Source organism: Ambystoma mexicanum, chromosome 9, assembly GCF_040938575.1.
Source record: "Ambystoma mexicanum isolate Mex_15411 chromosome 9, UKY_AmexF1_1, whole genome shotgun sequence".
NCBI classification, from domain to species: domain Eukaryota; kingdom Metazoa; phylum Chordata; class Amphibia; order Caudata; family Ambystomatidae; genus Ambystoma; species Ambystoma mexicanum.
In genome coordinates this window covers 981479282-981501931 of record NC_090931.1, presented here as the reverse complement: position 1 = coordinate 981501931, position 22650 = coordinate 981479282, and the positions used below count along the sequence as shown (strand labels likewise).

General features: G+C 47.2%; 1 protein-coding gene and 1 long non-coding RNA gene across 5 annotated transcripts in view; one reads left to right on the top strand and one right to left on the bottom strand.

Moving 5' to 3' along the window:
- The window catches only part of LOC138488862 (uncharacterized), a 198230-nt gene extending 192388 nt beyond the window's left edge, over positions 1–5842 (top strand). Inside the window, exons 2-3 of the long non-coding RNA XR_011274723.1 lie at positions 4678–4788; positions 5166–5842. This is a non-coding gene — a long non-coding RNA (uncharacterized lncRNA). The remainder of the gene's footprint in view (positions 1–4677; positions 4789–5165) is intronic.
- Positions 1–22650, bottom strand: part of METAP1D (methionyl aminopeptidase type 1D, mitochondrial) — a 1748106-nt gene that overhangs the window by 147800 nt on the left and 1577656 nt on the right. The window lies entirely within an intron of this gene.

Genomic DNA, 22650 nt, shown 5'->3' with positions numbered 1-22650 from the left:
CAACAATACTTGGATAAGAGTGCATTGTGGTTCAATTAAAACACATCTATAATAGGCATGCCGAATCAGGTGCAAATCCTCCTGAATACATTCTAGGAAGGAAGGGAAAATCCTGCTCAGGTTGTGTACCAGGACGTTTTCCACCTCCAGGATGGCAGAAGTGCCGATTGAGTGAAGGTGATTTTTAATCCATTTACATCATTTTGAGGCAACCTCTTGTAAGGTGAAGGACCTTAATGTGCCTTGTTTGTTCACATAGAACAGTGGTCTGCAATTCCCAGCTATCCAGATGTGTCAGATTTTGACTTCCATCCAAAGGTTGCAGACACTGGACATTGAACACTGTTGCCGAGTTATCCTTAAAAGGACTGCACCGTCCTATTAGAGGGGAGACAGGTGTTAGGCAAAGAAGGAAGACACTAGAGGCGTGCTGATGATCTCTATTATATATCCTTCCCATCCTTCCTCTACCACTGACATGGGTGTCTAAAACCTGGGCAGTCCATTCAGAGGCCAACCTATGAAGCCCTCCTTGCCCCCCAAACCTGGAGAGAAGAGGCCTTCCCATCTCAGCAGCTCGCACTACAGGTCCTGATGAGTGCCAGCACACGATAGGTGATGTGTAACATGAGCCTGTGCTACTTTCTCTTTAATTGGGCTCATGGGGAGGAGCCTGTACCGGCTGATTAATGCGCATGGCCTCTTCTTCGTTGCTATACCACCACCTCTTCTGAAGGTGGGACTGTTAGACCAATGTTATATTTATTTTTCGGCAACCAGTCCAAGAACATATCAAATACAGTTTAAAATAAGATACAAATAGTGAATCAGCCTGGGGCCCATCGGGTTTTGTACAATTACATTATTTGAACAAAGGGAAAATCAATATCATCTTAAAAGTTGTTTTACCACCTCTTCTCAAGGCGGCTATGGTGAAACACTGCATGATGTTCTGAAAGAGACAGCAAAAGATTAATCATATACCTACCAAGAAGGCTCGGGTGCGGAAGCGACCTTGAGGCGCTTGTCCCTAATGAGGGGGGCCAAATATGATGATAGGAGGGCGTGAGAAGAAGAGCTAAACATTTTTTTAAACAAATAATTCAACAGTTTTAATAGGGCAAATATAAGTCTGGGGTGCCTGTTTTGCAAAGGATACACCCCCTACAGAGGAGGACTAAGGCGATGAACGTGGGGCTAATGCATGTCTCTAATGCAATGAACGACAAAAAACATATTTGTAAAACAAGCAAGGTGAAGGCGGCAGGGAGGGGTGTCATCCCATTTATGAACGCATAACTGCAGGTGTATTCCTTTTACGCATGTACATGTTTGAAAAGATACCTTTTCTGTAGACGTCGAGAAGCTGAATAACTTTCATGCTACCATCCAGACAGCCCACGATTTGAAACTGATTGCCCATTAGATCACACTTTTAATAATCACAGTTCTGCCAAGAAAGAGCGCCGTGCCTGGACAGGCTCTGTCTGATGCAACCCACACACCCCCACAACACTCCTTCTTAGGTTTTAGTGAGATGGGGCATAACAGGAAGTTTGGATGTAGGAATGCATGATTTCAGAGCCTGCTTCTTCGTGCAAAAGGAGGGGCCAGGGAAGGTTGCAGGCTGCACACCACATTTTCATGCCCCCCGGCAACTGTCTGCTAAAAGGAGCGGGGCAAGATCAAACCCGCCTAATATGTTATCCGGAGCAGGTGCCTGTACTCCATCCCCAAACAGTAGCCAGGACACCAGTGCAGCTGTCTGTGGAAGAACGGCGGATTACGGCTCCCTTTAAAAGCGTAAATAGCAGAATCACCCCAACGAAAACGCGGTTGAAACTCTCGATTATAGAGAGACCTGCATAGCTTTTTCAACAATTACTGCACATTCAGAAAGGAGCTGCTCCTTTAATAGAAATAGCGCCAAGAAGAATATATTGTTAAAATATTGGCATCAACGTTTAAATTATACATTGTTATTTAATGTAGCCTCCAGAAATATACAAGTTTGATTTAGATACACTGGGCCTCATTACACGGTAGGCGGTAAGGGATTACCGGCACTGGTAAGGGCACCGGTGGCGGTAATCCCTTACCGCCCTGCTACGAGGTCCCTTAGCGGGTCCCTTCCTTAACGCCTGGTTTTACCAGGTGTAAGGACGGGTCCCGTTAAGGGACTTCAGAGCCAATAACGGTACCGCAATTTGCGGTACCGTTATTAACTCCATCCCCATTCCCACTGAGCCCTATGGGGGCTCAAATGGGAATGGTTCCCGGAATGGGGATTTACCGGTCCCGCAAAGGTCGGAATGACCTGGTAAGTCCCTATTCCGGGAACATGGAGCCGGAATGCGGTAAGGGGGTAGCCATGGCGCTAATAGCGCCATGGTTACCTCCTACCGTGTAATGAGGCCCACTGTGTATTAACTTGGACAGACTGTCTCTTGTAGACCAACACTTATCAAGTATGGTTCCTCCTCAGGGGCAGACTGGCAGGGGGGCAAATGGGAAATTGCCCCCCAGACTGACTGGGCTGTTACCCCATGGGCCAGAGCTCCAAAATGTAAGAACAAAGAATTGAAAAAGTCGAAATCTAGCCTGCCACAAAGGAACTGAGTGCTACAAGGCTTGCTCAGATTCTGCACACATGGGACATTCGGCTTGATTTCAGTAATATTGTAGATGTGCGTGGGTGGCCCCCACATGCAGGCCTCCACAGTGAGTGAGAGGAGTCTAAGCTTCAAGGGCATGTTCATACCGTCATGTGGCAATGTGTGCATCTAAACAACAGATTCTGGCACCACTGCTGCTCACTCATACACCATCCACAGCAGCTTACCATGACTTCTACTTGCCAAGGAAGTAAAGGCCCATATTGTATTAGAGTTTATCCTCAGTTTGATTCTGTATGAATTCTTCCCCTATGTTCTGGTGAATTTCTTGATCACTAGTGGGATCATTACAAAATGTTTAATAGCACCCTCGGCTGCTACTTGTATAGTGGTTATAGAGATAGCTTTTGGACACAGTTGAAAAGGAACAAGTTACTTACCTGTAACTGTTGTTCTCCAGCATGGGTCTGGCATGGATTCACATGCTCATGAATATTCCCCGTCGTCAGGCTGGGAATCCTCGATATAGAAAAAATCAGTATCAGTTTCGTTTCTGATCTGTCTTTCTCAGTAGTAACCAATCACTGGTCTCTGGGTCATACTGCCCCCAGCCAATGACTGCCCTCTCCCTAAGCCCCGCCCCTGGCAGCCATCCTCAGATTTGGTAGCACGTGAAGTGGCAGTATGACCAAGTGAAGAGCCGCAGAGGGGTAGGCGGGAGGGTTCACATGCGAATCCATGCCAGACCAATGCTGGAGAACAACAGTTACAGGTAAGTAACTTGTTCCTTCTCCAGCATGGGGTCTGGCATGGATTCACATGCTCATGAATATAAGAATACATAGCAGTATACACATGCACAACCACGGGAGGTGGCAAAAGGCTCAATATCAAGCAATACAACAACTCAACATTAAGCAACTCTTACCGCCTCATCAGGCTCACCTTAGGCGAACAGGTTGTGGAGCACTGCCTGGCCGACTCTGGACTCCTCCCTGGAATCCCGGTCAGCAGTAGAATCTCGTGAAGGTGTGCGTCGACCTCCACGTAGCAGCCCTGCAGATGTCGAGCAGAGGCACACCAGACAGGAACGCCGTAGTAGCAGCGATCGCTCTGGTCGAATGGGCCCTCGGACGGCCTGGCAACGGTCGGTTTGCCAACCGGTGACAGTGCATGATGCAGCCGGAGAGCAATCTGGAAATGGAAGTTTTCGAGAGAGCCTTCCCTTGATTATATGTTGGCTACATTTTAGTACATTAGGTACATAAGCAGTAGTGTCATTAAACTCCATTCTATGATGGCGCCCATGCACCACATCGATTCCTGGATAACCTGTTTGTTCTTAGACTAGAGCACATAGTCCGTCATCTATGTTGCCCATTCGAGCGTGATTGTTGCAAGCAGCCCCCTAGATACCAGTCTGCAGTCTGGGTCGGCTTCCCTAGCGACAGCATAGCCCACTTTAACCCTTGAGAGGCACGCGCCGCCCGCAGTTTTCTACTCGCGACCGGAGACTTTAACCTGTGTATTTCAAGAAGTTTCAAAACGCGAGCATGATTTTCAGACGCAGCCTTCGAGCGGCGTACACCGTGAATCCCGGATTACTAACATTTTGGTCTACTTGTATCCAAGCTGTGGGTAAGCATTAGAACCTTCAATGTAGCACTTATCCATAGGTCACTTGCATTTATAATACTACTATATTCATTAGGGCATTTGGACAATAGATAACTAGACAATTTATTTTGTTGTTGGATTCGTTCTTTAGAACGCTTGAGAAACTCATTGCATCCTGAGGACTTAACTACCACTGGGCACCATCTTTAGCCTGCAGCATTTTTAAGAGCATTTAACTATCTTGGACTTGACTGCCTATGTAGTGAGAGGTATGCCTTTACATTTACTCTCTGAGCTCCATTAGCTTGCTTTCTCAGGCTATCTATTAGCATTTTTGAATATGTCTCAGAACATACACCTATTCATTGGAGTTTGTAAGTGACATTCTGTTTTAGTTAGTTCAGACGTTATTATTATATCATATGATTGTTCTTTAAACATTTAGATTGCCGCCCTAACAGAGAAGTTGTTCACTCGTCCTGAATTTTGAGGACCGACACCCGCACATCACGCCCTTGAGGCTGTCACTTTTTCTTTTCAAGAACACTATTTAAAGGTATGTTAGTCTCTACCTGTGCTTTCTAATCCGTGTCCTGTAACAACATCTGGGTATCTTCTGTGATGTTTTCATGTAGATAATTAATATGTTGGTTCACCTCATCTCGGCTATAATTCAGACAAATCAACTGTGAGGATTATTTATTGGTCACATTGCCAACTCCCCCTTGAAGGATTGGTGCCTTTGGAAGAATATGTAACTGGTTTAATACATATGATCGATATTTTGGTTCTTTAAAAATATAGGAATTTTAATGGATCATTCCACAATTAAGGGTTTTGCCTTTGCCTTTTTACATGCTTGGTGAGCGCTTTTGTTTAGGAGTATTTACTAGTCAAAAAACCTGAAATGCGCTTTCTTCTTTTTTCTTACAGTTTACAATTCACTTGGCTCTAGAAGAAGGGACAGGATCCCGAAACGCGTCAGCCATTTTTTACTTGAGTTGTGATTACATACGCACTGGGTCCACAAGGTCCCAAACAATTTGTATATTGTATATCATTTGATATTTGGTTTTGGTCTCAGCATCACAAGATTTATTGATGTATATTTCTTCAATTAAAATGGTCTTTAACCATTGAACTCTAAAATTTGAAGCATTTGTTTGTCTTGAAATTATATGATTAAATATTTTACATCACCATATATCTATGCTTTATTTTAGATTTACTCTTAACTGTTATTATACGGGATACCAATAGTGTGCAGGGGACGGGAGGGCTCCTACCTTTGGATCCTCTTTTTTTCTCAGTACGGATAGGTATTTGTGATCCTGTGCCAGGGTCACGTTTCCTCCCCCGCACCTTAAAAGATTACTTAAAATTATCTACACTCACTTCTTAAAGATTTTGAATACGTTAGGTGTGTGCATCTACATTCCCCTCTACAGCCTTCCCTTGATTCACAGGTCCAAAGTTCACAAACAGCTGTGATGTCTTCCGAAAACTCTTCGTGCGGTTCACAAACAGCTGTGATGTCTTCCGAAAACTCTTTGTGCGGTCCACGTAGAACTTCAGCGCTCTAGCTACATCCAGCGAGTGCAGAGTCCTCTCAGCCGGCGACGAAGGCGACGGGAAGAAAACTGGCAACACCAAGGGCTTGTTGAGGTGGAAGTCCGACGGCACCTTGGGCATGAAGGAGGGGTGCGTCCTCAGCACCACCCTTGTGTCGTGAAAAGTCAAGTATGGAGGCTTGCAGGACAGGGCCTGAATCTCTCCCACTCGTCGTGCAGAGGTGATGGCCACGAGGAAAGCTGTCTTCCACGACAGAAACTTCAACGGCACTGAATGCATAGGCTCGAATGGGGCCCCCATGAGCCTAGTCAGCACCACGTTGAGCTCCCACGCCGGGGCAGAGGCCTTCACCGGCGGGAATGATCGGAACAGTCCTTTCATAAATTCCTTCACCAGTCGATGAGACCACAAGGACGCCCGTCCTGTAGTTCTGGTGTAACGTGAGACGGCAGCCAGATGTACCTTGATGGAAGCGTGAGATAGGTCAGCCTTGGCCAAGGACAATAGGTACGGCAATACTTGAGGGGCCGTAATCCGCAGAGGGTTAATCTTCTGTGCACGGCACCAGACAGAGAACCTCTTCCATTTGTGTCCGTAGCATTTGAGAGTTGAGGATGCCCTGGCCTTCGCGAGAACCTCTCTGCAGTCGGCCGGGATGTCGTATCCTCCAAACTCTAGTGCTGCAGGAGCCAGGCCTGCAGGTTCAGCAACTCTGGTTCGTGATGAAGAATGGCGCCTCCTTCTCTGGAGAGAAGATCCGCGTCCGTCGGCAGCTTCACTGGTGTGGACGCTGACAAGTCCAGAAGGTCCGGGAACCAGATCTGCCTCGGCCACGCCGGTGCGACGAGGATCATCCTGCACCGGGACCTCTTGAGCTGGTTGACGAGCCGGAGTAGCAACGGCAACGGTGGGAATGCATAAAGGAACAGGCCGTCCCAGGGGAACGAGAAAGCATCGCCCATGCTCCTCGGTTGGGGAAACCTGCTGGCGAACCTCCGGCACTTGGAGTTCGCCGCCGTCGCAAAGAGATCGATCTGGGGTTCGCCCCATCGTCGGAAGAGTCGGTCCACTTGATCCTGGCGCAGTTCCCACTTCTGGCACGAGCGCAGCTCTCTGCTGAGTGAGTCGGCGATGTTGTTTTTTATCCCTGCCAGATGAAAAGGTACCAGAAACATCCCTTGGGAGACAGCCCAATGCCACAGATCCTGGGCTTCCTTGGATAGGGCAGGGGATCTGGTTCCGCCCTGCTTCCGAATGTAAAACATTGTGGTGGTGTTGTCGGTGAAGATCCTCTCCACCTTGCCCTTGACAGACGGAAGGAAGGACCTGAGGGCCCAGAACACTGCACGGAGCTCCAAGAAGTTGATGTGGAGAGTCTTCTCCTCCGGGAGCCAAAGGCCTCTCGTGTGGAGACCTCCGGGGTGCGCTCCCCAACCTTCCAGGGAGGCATCCGTCATCACCGTCACCTGGTGGGCCGGGGCTAGGAAACCTGTTCCCGCCGTCAGATGAGAGCGGACACCCCACCATCGTATCGCCTGACGGAACGCTTCGTCGAGCGGGATCCTGTCACCGAAGCTGCCCGTTGTCTGGATCCAGTGGGCGTCGAGGAATTCTTGCAAGGGCCGCATCCGAAGTCTGCAGTGGCGCACCAGATAAATGCAGGAGGACATCATTACGAGGAGGGACTTGATAGACCTCACTCTGGCCACAGACGTTGCACCTTTCCTAGGATGGTCCTTATCCTTTCCTCCGACGGTGAGGCCCGCCGCGCCACTGTGTCGAGCTGAGCTCCCAGAAACAGGGCGACTTGCGACGGGACCAGGTGGGATTTTGGAAAGTTGATGGAGAACCCCAGGTCCGTGAGCAGCTGGACGGTCTTCGCAGTGTGTTCCACAGGGAGCTCCCTTGTCCTTGCCCGTATGAGCTAGTCGTCCAGGTAGGGGTAGCCGTGGATCCTCTGCAGGCGCAGCCGCGCCGCCACCGGTGCTAGGCACTTGGTGAACACCCTGGGCGCCGATTTTAATCCGAACGGGAGGGCCTTGAACTGGTAGTGCTGCCCTTTGACCACGAACCTGAGGAACTTTCGGTGTCTCTTTAGAATAGGGATGTGGAAGTATGCATCCTCCAAGTCCAACGACGACAGGAAATCGCCCTCCTCCAGCTGTCCCAGCACGTGCTGGAGGGTGACCATCCGGAACTTCTGTGCCTTGATGTATTTGTTCAGTCGTCGCACGTCCAGGATGGGACGCCATCCTCCTGTCTTCTTCTTTACGAGGAAGTATCTTGAGTAAACTCCGGAGCCCCGAAGCCTCTTTGGGACGAGCTCGATGGCACCTTTCCTGAGCATCACCCTTACTTCCAACAGCAGTTGAGGGACGTGATTTTCCTTCCTGGCCACGGGAGGAATGCGGGGGCACCTCTTCTGGAACTCGAGGGCGTGCCCCAGGGCCAGGGCATCCAGCACCCAATGGTCGGTGGAGATGGGCTCCCACACGCCAACAAACTTCGTCAGCCGGCCTCCCACCGGGGTGCTTCGGCGGGAGCCCGACCCGACGGTCGGTTCAATCTTGCTTGGAGGCCGCTTTGCCTCCTTGACCACCTTGGCGACGACGGCGGGATCCACCTGACTTTCCGCGTCCCCTGTAGGCCTCCTGTGATGAAGATCTTGCCGCTTGACAGTACGTAGAGGAGCTACTGCCGGCTCGCTTGGAGGCACCCTGTCTGCCTCCGGAGCTCCGAAAGGACGGCCGTCGCTGTTGGAGCACACCCAGTGCACGGGCTGTCTCCGTGTCCGTCTTGATCGCCTGAAGGGACTCATCAACCGCCTTGCCAAAAAGGTTGTTCCCATCGAAAGGCATGTCTAAAACCTTGGTCTGTACGTCCTGGCGGAAATCCGTTGCCTTGAGCCATCCTCGTCGTCTCAGGCAAACGCTGTTGTCCAACTGACGGAAACCAGTGTCGGCGATGTCCGTAGCCACCGTAATGACATGATCCGAGGCAATCTCACCTTCCTGTAAGATTTCCAGGGCCTCAGCCCTCTTGGCGTCCGGAAGGAAGTCCAACAGAGGGGCGATCTTGAACCACAACTCCCTGTCGTAGCGGGCTTCGATGGCCAGGGCGTTGGCCGCCTTGATGGTCGTCGTTGCAGATGAGATGACTCATCGTCCCATCTTATCCAGCTTCCTACCCTCGCCGTCCGGCGGGGAGGTTGAAGTCGAGGCCGATGCCCCCCCCGCTTTCTTCTTGGCTGCCGCCGAAACGACCGAATCCGGGGTAGGTTGCGCCCTAAGGCACAAGGGGCAGCGTTGGGGACCCGGTACTTCTTCTCGTACCGGTCCCTCTTCGCAGGAGCCATGGCAGGGTTCTTGAGGAGGGCGAGCTCCTCATCCCAGATGTCATCAAGAAGTGGTACGGCGAGGACCGTCTTCCTTTTAGCCTCACGCCGTTGGTAAAGGAACCCATCCTTCTTCTTTTCTTCGGGGCAGAGCTGGAAGAGCTCGAATACCCTGGAAATCATAGCATGGAAGGATCCAATCTCGTCGGGCGGGGATGCCCGGGCAGGGGGCGACGGGGGACACGTCCCGTCGACGCCTCCGTCGTCATCCGTACCCGTCGTAGTCGTGTCCATGCCTGTATCATCCCCGTGGGTAGTGGACTGGGGTGAAGGCAGAGAAGGCCGCAGAGGCGGGAGAGGAGGCCTAGGATGCGTCGTCCTCCTCTTAAGCGGTGGGCTCTCCGAAGGTCCTGGCTCCGGTTCCCCTGTCGGGTCTGGCTCAGGTATCTCCGTCGGGGGAAGGGGCAACCTAGTCCTTATCTCCGAGCATAAGGACTGGATGGCTGACAAAATGGCTGCCGAGGTGTCCTGCGGCGCCAGAAACGACGGGAACGAGGGCTCTTGAGGAGCCTCGTCTGCAACACCGTCGCCCTCGTCGTGGCCCTCGTCGGGGTCCCTCCCGATGGGCTGGGCCTCCTCCACGACTTGGATGAGCTCCTCTTCGGAGGTCGTGTCCGTATCCACGAGGGCCACCAGCCCCTCCCCCATCCTTTCCAACGAGGACTTCGTGGGGGTCTTCTCGATGGGCCTGAAAGACGACTCCCTCCGCGGTAGCAGCGACACTCTGGTACCTGAGGGCGCCTCCACTGATGTAGCCTCCACAGGCTGAGCCAGGGCCGTGGCGACATCCTCAATCGAGGTCTTAGCAGGGTGAATTAAGGCCAATGTCATCTTCTGTACGCCTGGGGCCTTCACCTTGGGGGGAGGGTCTGAGCCTCGCTCCCCCTCTGCCGGAATCTTCCAGATCGACCAGGGCCTCTCCAGAAGCTTCGCCGGGTTCTCGGACTTCCTCTTACCTGAGCCAGAGCGTTGGCTCGTGGTTGATGGCGCCGGGAGGATGCGCCCTGCCTGGCAGCCAAGGAGCCCGACCATTCGGAGCTCCCGGTGCCCGCGGACTCGCGGTGCTTAGCCTTTTGTTGGGCCCTCGTCGCCGGGGCACCCTCACAGGACTTAGAAGACCGCTCGGACTTCTTTTTCTTCTTCTCGCCTGGCGGACTCTCACCTTCCAGCCAGTTGGCAAGATGGAGGTGGCGATCCTTCATGGTCCGCTCCGACATGTTCCCACAAAACGCGCAGTCCTTTTCCTTGTGCGTCTTGTCCTCATGGAGACAGTAGAGGCATAACGAATGCTCGTCCTCCCTAAAAACGTTCTGAAGCTGGCATCCAGGGCAGGTCCTGAACAGCTTCCCGGGCGTCAAGCTCCCTTTCTCCTGGGCCATGTCCGGGTAGGCCTTGGAACTTCTGGAATCCTCCAAAAGCGTAACTCGATGAAATCTTCACCCTTGAGGGGCGTAGAAACTCCGAAATGGATCCCTGTTGATCGGATGTAGGAACGGTGGAGCTTGAAGCTCTATTTAACCGAAAAAATGAGAAAATCTCCTGAAAAAAGCGCGAAAACGCAGCAAAAGCTCGAGAGCTACAGCACGAGGACTCCCAACACTTGAACATGCGGTAAAAATCTGAGGATGGCTGCCAGGGGCAGGGCTTAGGCAGAGGGCAGTCATTGGCTGGGGGCAGTATGACCCAGAGACCAGTGATTGGTTACTACTGAGAAAGACAGATCAGAAACGAAACTGATACAGATTTTTTCTATACCGAGGATTCCCGGCCTGACGACGGGGAATATTCATGAGCATGTGAATCCATGCCAGACCCCATGCTGGAGAAACACACATAGAAAGATGTACTATTTAGATATTAATTATTAGAAGACTACAAACTAGGGAGGACATTCAGAGTTGGGCAGATTTTTGAATACCGCTGAAGCTCTGCTGGTTGTATCCCTGAAAATCCACCCCGACTAAAAGTTTCCCACCAGCGGATGTAGTATTTTTTTAATACCTCCAGTGCAATTTCAGAAAAACCACCTCCGAATATGGTAATGTAAAAATGTTCCGCATTAATCTGAATGGAGGAATTGATTATGTACAGTAGTGGCTCGAATCAATACTGTTGATTTTTTTTGTTATGCACATACGAATGATATGGCCCTTTTACGAATGATATGGCTTAGGTGGTGAAAGGAGGCAATCAGAGATGCCCACAGTGTTACCCCTTCAATATGGCCCTTGGTAAAACCCTTTTTCACTCTATTGAAGGGAAGCACTTGTGCTTCTGTTCTGTACAGTAAAAAAGAAAGATTTAAAAAATGTGGGGCTAGTTTGGATTTTTTTCTACCTCCACTTACAATGTAGAGGTAAAAATGGGAGGATTTTCTGCAAAGGTTCGCCTAAAATACCACTGCCAGTATTCTTATAGGATAACACTGATGGTACTTGATCAAACCCTGAATTAGGTGCATGGTAAAATCAACTGTATTGGCCAAATACTGACAATGTTACTTTTACCACACTACTCTGAATAACCCCGTAAATCTGTGATCGTTTTTCATTGTCTTGTCCAGAACACTCTTCTCTTATGTAACCAACAAAAGACACACATTGAAATCAACACCAAATTCATATATACAGGTACAAAAACACATGATCACAGATCAGTGGCGTAACACAAGATCTGGGGGCCCCCCTGTGAGCCATGTTGAGGCCTCCCCCCCACTCAACAACAAATCATGGGTCGCGCCACACTCTGGGCTGGCCTAGATTACCACGGTTGCGCAATACGCCCTAACATACTGCTGAAGGGGAATGCCACACAATGCACTAGGAGAATGATAAACATATGTGTTTTAATGCAATATACAGCACAATTTCTGAGAAAAATTGGCTAAAAAGCCACAGTGTTTGCTATTGTTTTGTAGGGTAACACCCATCCAATACATGCAAGTCACCAACAGTGCACATGAACATTAATGCTTTGCTAAAACAAATGCCATGCCACAATGAAAACACGTCCAACTGGCTTCACAATGTAGACCAGTGTAGACACATAATAACATTACAGTAAAGCATGCCAGGCCACATTAAGACATACCTAGACTGGTTGCACCAAAATGCCAATCGAAGCAATAAGACTCATCGAGAAGAGAGCACACATTCAAGCATGTGTCTCTGTGGCCTTTAACAACACAGCCAAACTCTTTAAAATCTACAAGGAACTGGCCAATCCTGTTGCGGTCTCTACCTCTCCTGTTCCCTCAACAGGCCATCTGTACCGCTTTGGCCTCTCGCTTCTCCGCTAAAACTCAGGACATCATGTCCACTATCTCCTCTTCCTCTCTCCGCCCCCCTTTGGCCATCTCTCCCTCTCCTCCTCCTTTCTCCTCTTTCTTTCTAACACCTGATGAGGTTTCTAGACCAGTCCCACCTATGGAAGTGTCGTCGAAACAGGTGCTCGCCTGCTCCTTCAGGAGCATCAAAGACCACATTGACACCCTTTGTCCAGCCTTGGCCGATTTTTGTAATCATTCTTTTGCCACTGGAACTTTCCCCTCTCCCAAACTCTTGGAAAAGCTGGTCAACTGCCAGCTTACTCTCCACACTGAATCTGTTGGTTGTCTCCATGTCTGGCTTAAGAGCTGCCAGAGGCATGGAAACTGCTCTCCTGAACACCTGTGTGTGAAGATCTGATCTCTAACCTTGATTCCAGCATTCCTTCTATCCTCATCCTCCTTGAACTTTCCTCATCTTTCGAAACGATCAACCACACCATCCTGATCAGTCGACTCTGTGAGAACCTGGGCATCATGGACCAGGCCCTGGAGTGGCTGACCTCCTTCCTCTTGGACCGCCCCTCCCAGGTCCAACTTGGTCCCTTTCACTCTGCCACCTCTCTCTACCTGTGGCGTTCCCCAGTGCTCTATCCTCTCACCCTGATTTTGCAACCTCTACTTGGTCATTTGGCCCACCTGATCTCTAGCTTCTCCTCTAACTTTCAGTGTTATGTGGATGATACTCAGCTTTTATTCAGGCTCCCCTCAGCCTACTATCCTCTCGCGCTCATTCCTGGTGTCATCTTACACTCCACTCTATCTTTCTCTCTTCACATCTCAGACGTCGCCAATAAGTCCCACTACCAGCTGCACCTCCTCAAAGGGACTCTTCCCTTTCTCACTTTCCCCCAGAAGCTCACTGTCTCCAGAGCTCTGGTTCTCTCTAGGCTGGACTACTGCAACAGCCTCTTTCTAAATCTGCCTGCTTCTACTCTCCGCCCTCTGCAACTCATCCAGAACAGGACTGCAAGACTTATCCTTGGCCTCTAGCCCAAGGACCGTATCTCTCCAGCCATGAAATCTCTCCACTGGCTCCCAGTGGCTGCAAAGATCAAGTTCAAGACCCTTTACATTTACAACAAGGCTTTCTGGGGCTAGGATCCGCACTACATCCAATGCTCTCTTCCACTCTGCCAAAATACCTTCCTTCTCGAGCCCTAAGGGTTAGATGCTTCTCCAGGCAGAGAGTGTGGGTGGGGGGGTGTATATCCCTCTCCCCTGCAGGTTCATCCCACTGGAATGGCCTCCCTGCCCTTCCCAAACTTGAACTGGACCACCTGAATTTCTGGAAGCAGCTCAAAGTGTTCCTCTTCTCCTCTGCTATCTCTCCCTCCCTCCCCTGCTGACCTACCTGTCTGCTGTACCAACTGGTTGCTTGGTTACCTTCAGTCTCACTGAGTCCAGGCTCTTTCTTGATCAGTCACCCTTGCACTGCCTCCGGGCCTACCACGCAGTTAGGGCTGTAACTGTAACCCTACAGTCCCTTGTTCTTCTTGCACTACCCAGAGCCGCACTGCCCTGGATGGACTTAATCAGAGCATTGCTTCCCTGTTTTCCCCTCCTCTCTCCCTTGCACTTCCCGTCCTCGCACGATCTGAATGACACAAGGTTTCATAAGATCATTTGTCTTGTCCTCCCTCTATTTTCCTTCCCTTCTCTTGTAGTGCCTAAAAACCTTGTGTACAGGTGTGTTATATATGACTTACCATATCATATGACATAATTTTATCACAGATGCCCAGAAAAATATACAGTGCCGCAGTAAGAAACGGCTAGACTGGCAGAACCTAAATGCCAGGTAATTACACTTAGCAGGACTGCTTTATCAGAAATGCCCAGTTAAAAAAATTCATACCAAACTGAGGAATGACTAGACCGACTGCACCAAAAATGCCACTAATACTGCATATCATGCCTGCTTAGGATGGACATGGACAACCATTATGATTTACTGCACAATCCCACCCCCCACACATCCCCTCTCCCTCCCATCCCCTAACCCAACCTCCAAAATCAGCTCATTGGCCCATAATTACCTCCACATCCCTCTTCCTTGACCCAGTGGTTATGTATGAGGCTCCATGCCCCTTAGGTAAGTACTGGGATGAGAACGAGTGGGACTAGGAGTAATGAAGATTACAGGTAGTTAAGTCATGCATTACCTTCATGTACCTCTACCTCATCCCAGTACTTGTGTATGAGGCATAGTGCCTCATACACAAGTACTGGGATGAGGAAGAATAGGGCTTGGAGTAGTGAAGATTTCCAATAAGTAATGAAGGCATTAAACACAAGTAGTGGTGCAACACCATTGAGCTGACTGGGTTTCAGCAACCGCTCCACCCCCTGAAATTGTGGGCTGTGTTGACTTGACCTGGCTGACCTAAAGAGCAGTTGCCGGACAGAAAAGGACACCGATGTTAAACGTCACCTGGGTTTCGCTGTTACACAGATAAGTTTGCTCCTCCCCCCACAGTTACCACCTCTCCCAACATTTGAAGGGTTAGCCCCCCTGAAATGTAGGTTTTTTGCACCCCTGAACACAAGCACACACACCATTCACCATATATACACATACGCACACCCAGCCATCCATACATTTAAGTGTGCACTCTTTCACCATAAAGGCACACCCAGGCACCCACCCATACATTTAAGTGTGCACCCTTTCACCATACAGGCACACCCAGGCAGCCACCGTACATTTAAGTGTGCAACCTTTCACAATACAGGCACACACACCCAGGCACCCACCCATACATTTAAGTATGCACCCTTTCACCATACAGGCACATCCAGGCAGCCACCCATACATTTAAGTGTGCATCATTTCACAATACACGCACAACTAGCCACCCATACATTTGTGTGCATCCTTTCACCATACACACACACAGGCAACCACCTATACATTTAAGTGTGTACCCTTTCACCTTACACTCAAACAGTCACCTATACATTTAAGTGTGCACTCTTTCACCATACAGGCACACTTAGGCAGCCACTCATAGATTTAAGTGTGCACCCTTTTACCATAGGCACACCAAGGCAGCCACCGTACATTTAAGTGTGCAACCTTTCACAATACAGGCACACACCCAGGCACCCACTCATACATTTAAGTGTGCACCCTTTCTCCATACAGGCAGCCACCCATACATTAAAGTGTGCATCCTTTCACCATACATGCACAGCCAGCCACCCATACATTTGTATGCACCCTTTCACCATACAGTCACACAGTTACCTATACATTTAAGTGTGCAGCCTTTCACCATAGAGGAACACCCAGGCAGCCACCCATACATTTAAGTGTGTACCTTTTCACCTTACACGCACACACGCATACCCAGCCACCCACACATTTGTGTGCACTCTTTCACCATACACTCACACATGCACACGTCATGGGGTTGAGGGGAGTCATAATACTTCAAAAATAAATTGTTTCTTTTTGAAGTCACACTGACTTCATAAATACATTATTTCTGCTAAGGACTGAACCATAACGGAAATAATTTCGTTATGAAGGCACAGTGACTTCAAAAATAAACAATTTATTTTTGAAGTCATAGGGCTTCCCCCACCCCATGACATGGAGGCCTCCAGCCTAGGGTCTTCATGTCATGGAGTAGGGGTACAGAAATAATTTCTTTATAACTGCAGAGTGAATTCAAAAAGAAACGTAAAAAGAAAAAATTAAAAATATTTTTTTACTTTTTGTCCATGTGGGGCCCCCTCCCAGGACATGTGGTTGTGGGGCCCCCGCACCGCAGGGGCTGCGGGGGCCCCTGTTACGCCAGTGACAGAGATACATCCTTCCACCAATAATATACACTCTCACAAATACACTCAAACAAATTACCCAGTCACAGAAACTGAAACACACACACATGCCACTTTATTTGAAAACGCAAATAAATATAATGGGTCTCTTGCTCCCTCTCCATCCCCAAGTCCACAGTCTATTCCCCTTGCCGTTCTCTCTGCTCCTGTGAGTTGAATTATGCAATCGACTTTCCCAAAACGTGCAATATACTTTTATTGTTGATGTTGATAATTCTTGTTTTTATTAGGTGAGCTGGAGTGGAACCATACCCACCATTTGCAGTTTGTCTTTTACTATGATGAAGGCAATAATCCTGTTTTTAAAATGATCACATGAACTACAGTGTGACATGAATGATATGGGCTCATTATTTATCCTGTTTATCTTCCTGCAGCGTTCCAGTCATTTTGCATTGTCTCGCAATAAGTTCCTCTGCACAGCAACATCCGGCTCTGATGGGAATACTACAACAAAGAAGATCAAGTTGGCAACACTTGTGGTGTGACAAAGAGCCTATATAGTAGCAGTCATAGTTTAACACGCACAAGGCTTTGTTAAATCATTGTGTTTTCATCACATCACTCACTAAGACACATGCTCATCCTGTGAGATGGAGTTCGTCTGTAAGCCCCCAGAGATTTGGCGTGGTCCTCCTTAAGCTCCTTACTGCCACAGCATTCACAACTCTTAATCTAATGCAAAAAGGGGCTTTCCATAGCATCTAGTAGCAAAACGGAAAACTCAGGCTGTACTCTGTTGAAGTCGGATGGGCTTGCTCAGATTACAATATAGCAAATAGCTGCACACTCAAATAAATAGGGGTTTAGTAGGTTATAATTACAATATATATAGTCCTTTATTTACATAAAATATCACACAAAAAACATTAGCAAAACTATGGGCAATCAAAAGATACAAATGATATCACTGGTCTTAAAACAATATAAAACAAATCGGTTTAAATTCCAGTGTCTTACTCCTGTGAACAGCTCAAACATTTGCGGTCTTAAATAGCTTCCCCAAACCATTCTAGACAGTATTGCGTCTCTATCAAATCTATGGTAAAGCAGATGGGATCCAGATTCAGTGGTGGATACTTCTGCAGTGAGTCAGTTTGGCCTTGTACCAAGGAGTGCTCACAATACATAGTCTAACAGTTCACAACAACGACTGGTAAGGTCAGATGTTCACGTACATCTTCTCAGGGTCTTTCAGGGACACTGCGATGATTCAGCAACACCTCTGCCAATGGTCCAAAGCAATGCTCAAAAAGATAAGGAGACCAGATAGGCCATACACCTGGTTGTAATGGTCTTGTCAGGGCACACACAGTTCTCGGTCCAAATCAAATGGGTTGCTGCTCCTTGGTTACAGGGAGGACTGTGATGCACACATTTGGCTACATCTTCACCCGCTTAACAGCATCCAGACAACAGAGCTTCTTTCCATAAAAGGACACCATCCAATGTGGACAGATCACACTGTAGGCAACCAATGAGGTAGAACCAAAAGGCAGCAAGAATGCAACAACATGTAGTACTCAGCAGGGTAGGCCTCTGCACAAAGATGGCTTGCAGGGTCATAAATCTTGAAGAGGTTCCTAACAGACACAACTTTAAGGAGGATGCCTGGTGACGACACTTCTATCCAAGGTAGTCCATTGATGGGTTCAGGAAAGCGGTTATGGGCAAGACAGTGTTGGTTAATAAAGATGAACTGGATTGAGATTCTCAGTGAGTATTCAGTCAGCACAGTCTTTTCAAAGATGTATCCGAAGTGTAGAGGAGCGCCCCTTCCCAGCGCCGGATTAAACCCTTTGGTGGCCACTAGGCAGTCGAAATGTCCCCGTGTCCCCCTCAGAAATGCATCTCCTAATACGTTTTATTTTTTGCACTGCTTTATTTTGATCCGTTGTCGCAGAGCCCCTAAAAGGAGCAGGGCCCATAGGCTGGTGCCTACTTGGTCTGATTGATAATCTGGCACTGTCCCTCCCTCCATTTTTGATGCTCGTCATCCAGCACAGGAAGATGATTACCACCATTCTGTTATGGAATGGAGAACAGGTAATTTCAGGATATTCTAAGTTTATGAGGAGGAGTTCATAAACAGGCGAGCCAACAACACACTATTCTCAAAAAGAAACATGATTCTTAATAAGAAACTTTGACAGATTGAAATACCCCTACTGTAAGTCATAACCTTAATTCATGCAGGTAAGAATTTTTCCAAATGACATGCGTCATTTTGCTGTCTTTGCAAGGGTACTTTACACTCATATACACAATACTAGCCAATGCAAGGCTGGAATGTTACCCCAAGTTGATATCCCATTCAACAGGGACCTAAGTGTACCATTTGTGTCTTTTGGATGGAGTGGGAAAGTACACAGTCTGAAAAAAGGAAATGCGAGGCCACACAGGCTCAGAAATCTCGGCTCGCTACAAAGCGGAGATCATAAAAACTAAACATGAAACCTACAATAATAGGATCCAAAATGCAAGTTCCAGCATCAAGAAATTATTTGGAATCCTAAGGGAACTAGAATCATCTATGTCCTAGATGACTCCCTCCCTAAAAACAAAGACTGGTGTACTAGCATACAAAACGCCCTGGCGATCAAAATCACCACCCTCCAAAAGAAAATTGCCTGTAAGAGACTTAACATAAAGGGCATAGACTTAGCCCAGTACCAGGACACTACGATCCTCACTAATACTATACCTGAATTCATATTTGCCCAAGTTACTACCACAGAGGTCGCAAAAATAATTAATTCTCTGAAACCCTCACCTTGCCAAGGTGATATCTGCCCTGCCCAAAATATAAAAGATGCAAGTAGAGACCTCACCCCCTTCATCACCAGGCTTATAAACGCCTCCTTTAAATCATGCCAGGTTCCTACCAACCTGAAAGACGCATAGGTGCTACCCTTGGTTAAAAAAGCTTCCCTTGACCCTACCATCCCAACTAATTACAGGCCTATAATGACAGTCCCTTTCCTCCTCAAAATTATTGATAAGGCAGCATATCTCCAAATCCAGTCCTACCTAGAGATCAACAATTTCATAGGGCTAAGACAATCCGGATATAGACCTCTTCATGAAACGGAAACAGCGTTACTAGATTTAAAAACGCAAATGGATCTAATAAAAGAAAAAAGACAATGCGCACTACTTGTACTACTAAACCTCTCTGCTGCTTTTGATCTGGTCGATCATAGCATACTCTGCAAACACCTACAATCGGCAGCAAACTTCTCCTATGAGGCTACAACCTGGATTAAATCCTTCCTTAACAACAGAATAATGAGAGTATTCTCCCTTACGGATGCAGCTGACCCCATCCCCATCACCTGTGGAGTTCCTCAAGGATCCTGTGTCTCCCCTACACTATACAATGTGTTTACTAAACCCCTCTTTGACATCCTGGGCCGTCTGGGTATCATCTCCACCAACTATGCAGATGACACCCAGATACTAATCCCTTTATCTGGCAACTATGACTTGGACAACGACTTGCTAAATTAAATTTACCTCGTCATTCAGGCATGGATGGCTACCCATAGCTTGTGCCTCAATGATGACAAGAGTGAAATTCTCAGACTAGGCGCCTCCATCTACCTAAACAAACTTAACCCTAAATACACCTCTTTCAATATAGACGGCAACCTGATCATTACTGCCAAGGAAACTAAAACATTAGGCTTCCATCTAGACTCAGCCTTAAACCTCAAGGAACAAGCTAACGCCTCTGCGACAGCGACCGCTTATACCTGCAAATTGATCCATGCTTGTAAAAACTATCTCTATACCAACAGTCGCATGATCCTGGCATGAGCACTAATCTTGTCCAAACTTGATTACGGCAATGCTCTGTATGCAGGTGCAAATAAAAATGTACTAAACAAACTCCAAACCTTGCAAAACAATGGACTTAGAACTGCATTGGGCATCCCAAGAAAGGACCACATCTCCGAAATAAGAAGCTACAAATGGCTTTCTATCCAGGATAGAATATACTTTAAACTTGTCTCCATTTCCCATAACTGTCTTCATAACGCTGCCCCAAATACCTCATTGACAAAATTGTTCTAAAAACATCATCCAGACCCACGAGATAAGCTAACTCCTGCTGCATTGTCTCACCGCACTTCACCCTCAAAAGATTTGGAGGTACCAGCTTCCCGGTACAAGCAGCCCAGGCATGGAATGCCCTCCCACTTAACCTGCGCACCAACATCAACCTACATAGCTTTAGGTCCAACACCAAAGAGTGGGACATTGCATACTAAGTTCAAGTTTATAAACCTGATGTCTATAAACCAGATGTCCTAGGCCTCTTTACCAACATTTATGTAAACTTCCCTCACCAACATTTGGATCGACGCACACCTAGTTTTTCTTGCTCCTACAGTCATTGTATTGTATCGATATCTTGTACACCACCAGTAGTAACTGTATATATATCACTCTGTAATAATGCCTTCTCAATTATACTTATGTATGTATATACTTTAAGCTGTCTTGTATAGCGCCTGGATTCCCCAGGGTGTGTCACACTTTAAAATAATAAACAAACACAACATACATTCATGCCAAACTATGGGCTTTTCCGGTTTCTCAGGCTGGAAACAATTTAAAGCGGTGAGACTTCCTATTTTCTGAGGTTGCTACAACATAGTTGTGGCAACCGCAATCCACAGAGCCCCTTTCAAAGGTGCTACAATCAACGCACCCTGAACTGTAGCTTCCATTACTAAAGCAGACAATTCTCACTCCTGTTTATAAACAAATACAAATTAAACAGCACTCTATGTTTTAGAATTTCATCTAAAGGCACCTGAGGACATAAAAAGCTGGGGATCATTGCTCTGGCTTTGTTGAACACAGCCGAGGACCTGTCTGTTAAGTGCTGAATCTGTTTATTTGTATGCATTAGTTATGAATTCGATCACAGGCACACAAACGATACCTAGCTGATCAATTTCACCAGATGCAACAAACAGAGGACTCCCCTCTGTTGATCAGGCGCACATTAGAGTGGGAAATTATCATACAGGGAACAATCATACCCAACCTTAAGGGCATTGGGTATAGCCAAGCTTCTCTGATTAATGTCAGAACCATTTACGGCTGCTATTGTCTGTTGGATTTTCTTTACTGTCTAGTACTAGAAATCATGCTATTACTTCAATTACAGAAGTAGGTTCTGAAATATAAAAGCTTGTGAACCAATTCAATCGATTCCTCACCTATTTTCCACATAAACCCTGTATTGTACTTTGCTCTGAAGGGAAAAATCCAAATCTTTTAAATATGTATTTGCAAATTATCCTCCATAGAGTTTGCAAATACAGAATTAAGCAACCGCTTGAACCCAATCAAAGCTTGATCAATTATAATCAGATCATCTGCATAACATTGAAACTGGAGAAAACTATACCTCAGTCTAGGTGGAAAAGCATGAATGCTCCTTAATGCTTCATCTAAATCTGGCAAGTAAAGATTAAACGAATGGGGTGCAAAAATGAACCCCTGTTTCAGAAGTGTATAGGTCTCAATCAAGCAAGTAAAAGTACTGTTTAGATGTAAAAGCACTGTCACTCTGATTTTGTTATGCAATATCTCAATTAATTGTAACAATCCTTATAAATACCTCTGTCCAACAATTTATCCATGAGGTGATTTCTGTCTATTTTATCAAAGAATGAGACATATAAGGGGCTCTCGTCCCATAATCTGCCTCTGCTTGCTAGGAATTTCAAAACTATGACCGTGTTCATCAACAAACCTTTGCGAAAACCTGTCTAAAGCATATAAAACCTTCTTTCCCTCTCTGCCAAAGCATTACATTATATGAGTAAAATTAAAGAAAAGATCTAAATGAGCAATAAAAACATAATTGACCAATTAACTATAGATGCTAAAATGCTGCCCCTCCAGGACCCTGGAATTGTACCAGTCTTTACAATAACTTGAAATAACCTATCAAAAATATGGGCTCATAATAATGGTTGAATCATTAATACTACACTAGCAAGAAAGTCCAGAGAAGGAGCACATGACGGCTTAATTTCTGCTATGTTAGCAGCTATATTACATTTCTTACATAAATCAAACCATTTGTTTTGGTTACTAAGAAATGTCCGAGTTTGTATAGGGGTAAGTGCCCTAACAGATGAACTCAGAAGCTTCACCAATGTGATTGAGTCAATTGGATTGATCTGGACAGATGGTGGCATATCATCGTTGCCATTAACTAAAGACCAACATTTTTTAATGTATTTTGCATTGAT